We start from the raw sequence: 3,438 nt of genomic DNA on the forward strand, positions 1-3,438 counted from the left end.
TCCCCGCGCCCGTGCGCCCCGCGCCCGCGCCCGCGCCAGGCTGCCTGCCCGACCGAGCCCCGCGCCGCCTCCCAGCGGCGGGGCGGGGCGGGGCATGCTAATATATGCTAATAACCGCCGCCGGCGCTCGCCCCGCCCCCGCCTTAAAGGGCCCGCGCCCCGCTCCCGCCAGAGTCCCGCGCCCCCAGGAGGATGCTCACACCTCACCCACGCCCCGCCCGGCGAGTCCACACGGGGACCTTGGCTGCGGCGGCCCGAAGGAAGACACTTCCCGAGTGTCCCCAGACGGACCCGGGGCGGCGGAGGCCTGCAGGCGGGGGCACAGTCCGCGGCTCTGTGCCGACCCCCGGGGAACGGACCCCGCCTCCCGCCCCCCGCCCGACCGCGCGTACGTGGACCCCGCGCCAAGCACGGGTTCACGGTCGGGGCTGGGGACCCGGCGGGCGCTTGGGGGAGCCTTTGCACCGTGGTAGAAAGGAGGTGGGGTCGGGTGGCGGTGCAGGAGGGAGGGTGGGAGGGGTCGGGGTAGGGGTGGGGGCAGGGAGGGGCTGGGGGCGTGGGGGGAGCCGGGCTGCAGCGGGGCTGGGGGTGGGAGCTCGGGAGGGACTGCGGGAGGGGGTGGGGTGAGAGACTAAGAGGGGCGCGGGCGGCGGCCCTGACTCTGGTGGGGTCTGGGCGCAGCTGGGAGTCAGCGAGGGCCGCGGGTCCGTGGTCGCTGTGGGTTTGGGGAGGAGAATGATAGTAGGTGACGGGTGTTGGGAGGTCAGTGCGCGCCCGGCACAAGCTCAGAGCCTGCCATATATAATCGTTCACTTCTCACAACATCTGTCGTGATAGAAACTATCGTTGCCATTTTTCAAATGAGGAAACTGAGGCCCAGAGAAATTAAATAACTTGTGGGGGGTCACAGAGCCAAAGGATCCTGGGCAGGGCGTTCAGATGCAAATGCCCCTACACCTTAGTTCTGTTTCTACAACTGCTCCCCTCCCCCACCCCTTCACGCCTCCCCTCCCCCCATCACAGCTGGTGCTATCAAGATTGAGGTCCCATTCTACGGACAGGGAAACTGAGGCCCAGGCGCTTCTGCTTGACCCACATTCCCCCAGTCTGAGGGGAGTGGTGGCCCCTCCACCGAGGTGAGGGCTGGGTTTTCGGGCAGAGCCTCCTCTCCACTGTCCTCCCGTGGCTGGGGTCTTGCTCATCCTACCCTGTTACTCTCCAAGCCTCAGTGGCCTGTTCTGGAGCATGGAGATTCTGCACCTGCTCAGAAGACCGTTATATTGACCCGCTGAGATCACTTGCAGTGAGGACCCTGCATACGATGACCATTCACAGGCACATCCCCCAGCTTTGCTCAATGCTACTGGCAAAAACCTGGCTCAGACTGGCTCTGGTCAGGGAAAGGAAATTTATGGGCTCATTAAACTAGGCCATCTCAGAGCAGGCTGACGTCAGGCAAGGCTGGATCAAGTTGCACAAGGACGTGATCAGAATAGGGTTTCTCTCTCCATCTCTGTGTTGGCTTCATCCTCAGGCGAGATCTCTCCAAATGGCAGCAAAGACAGAGCGGGCAGCTGCACCCGACATTCTTCCAGTTTAGCAAACCCGGCCGACCGACTCTCAGGCCACAGTCCCAGGGCCATCTCTCATTGGACGCTGTGGGCCGTGTGCCCATCCCTAACCAAGCATGTGGCTGGGGGGGTGGAAGTGAGCAGAGCCACCTGCACTGATGGTGGGAAGGAAGGGGTTTTCTAAAGGAACTGAGATGCTGACGTCAGAGTAAAGGAGGGTGGGTGGCAGCCAGGGCTGGCTCAAGGGGCTCGGAAGAGATGCCGGAGCAGTCGACCCCATGGTGTAACAGTTCTTCCTGCATTTGAGAGGGGACGCTGGCTGAGGAGCTGTAGGCGGCACTGAAGGCGGTGAAGAGCCATGGCAGTGGCAGTGGCAGGGCCACAAGCATAAGAAGCGGCCGACAGACAGACATGGTTCTCCCTAGGTAGGTCCAGATGGTGCCTGGTGAATGGTGCGGGAACCAAGGATGCTTGGCTAGATGTCGGGGGACATGTCACTTCATGGCGGGTGCTGTGTGGCACCACAGCTGCTGTTTTCTCCTCGAGTCTGCCACTGCATTCTGGCATTTGAATGTGGCCCAAATACAAGCGCTGACGAGAAGCCACTTTTCACCCATCAGATGGGCGACGTTGAGAAAGTCATCTATCATCACTCACCGAGGAGGGAAGGGGGACTTTGGTGCTCCTGGAGGGGGTGCCAGCTGGTACAGCCTCGCTGGGAGGCCATCAGGGAGCAGCTATTAAAATTTGAAACGTACATTTCCTATGGCCCAGCATTCTTGGTGTCTGCCCTAGAAAAACACTCGCATCTTTGTACAAGAGGGCTGATGCAAGATGTAATAGTTAACCAAAAAAACCCCCAGAAACTGCCGAACTGTGTGCGCTGGTGCTGGCTGTGGTCAGGGACACGGGTGACGGGCAGAGTCCCCCTGCGCCCGTTTGCCGGCCTGTGTTTGCTGCGGTGGGGTCATGTCCCGCTGCAGAAATGGGCACCTCTTCTAAGACCCGCAGGTGCTGTGTAAGCTGGTGGCTGGCCTGGGATGACCACACTGGGACGTACCCCAAAGACGGAACACCACACTGAGTGAGAAAGAGTGGACTAGATCCAGGTGTACCAACGCGGCTACTCAGACCTACTGTTGAGTGAAAAGGAAAATTATGAGAAAAAAAGCAGAGAGCAGAAAAAGCCCACGAAACAACTACAGAGTTACATTTACCATGGGTACCACGCACAAACACATGTGTCATCTCTTCTGAGCTTGGTCTGCTCAGGGGACCAGATGAGGACCAACAGGTAGGTACCAGGATGTGAAGGGACCAAGGCCTTCAGTGTCTCAGCACGGTTTTACATTCTTACCAGGAGCAGCTATTCCTGGTTTGCTTGTGTAACTCAAGGTCAGTGGGAAGAGCAGGGTACAGGTGTGTGTTGGATGGGAAAGGTCAACTTGCTCAAGGAGGTCCCTCCTCCAAGATGGGGCCCCAAGGGGAGGTGGTGCCCTTAGACCAGGCCCCAGGCCTTCAGTCTAGCAGAGCGATGGGGCACTGGCCGCATGCCTGAATCCCTGCCCTTGTGGGGCTGACACCCGGCGGGGTGGGCATAGATGAATCGGGTGCAAAGTGGAACAGTGGCTCCCAGAGGTTCCAGGCCCCACCCCTGGAATCCACGGATGTGTCCCCTTATGTGGTAAGGGGAGCCTTGCAGATGTGATTAAGTTAGAGATCTTGAGATGGGGGTGGTCGCAGTGTCCTCACAAGGGCCCTTGAAAGAGGGAGGCGGGGGAGGCTCAGAGTCAGGGGAGGAGGCCACGTGGTGATGAAAGCAGAGGTCGGAGTGATGCAGCCAGGAGCCGAGGGATGCAGGTGCTTC

Source organism: Balaenoptera ricei, chromosome 14, assembly GCF_028023285.1.
Source record: "Balaenoptera ricei isolate mBalRic1 chromosome 14, mBalRic1.hap2, whole genome shotgun sequence".
Lineage (NCBI taxonomy): Eukaryota > Metazoa > Chordata > Mammalia > Artiodactyla > Balaenopteridae > Balaenoptera > Balaenoptera ricei.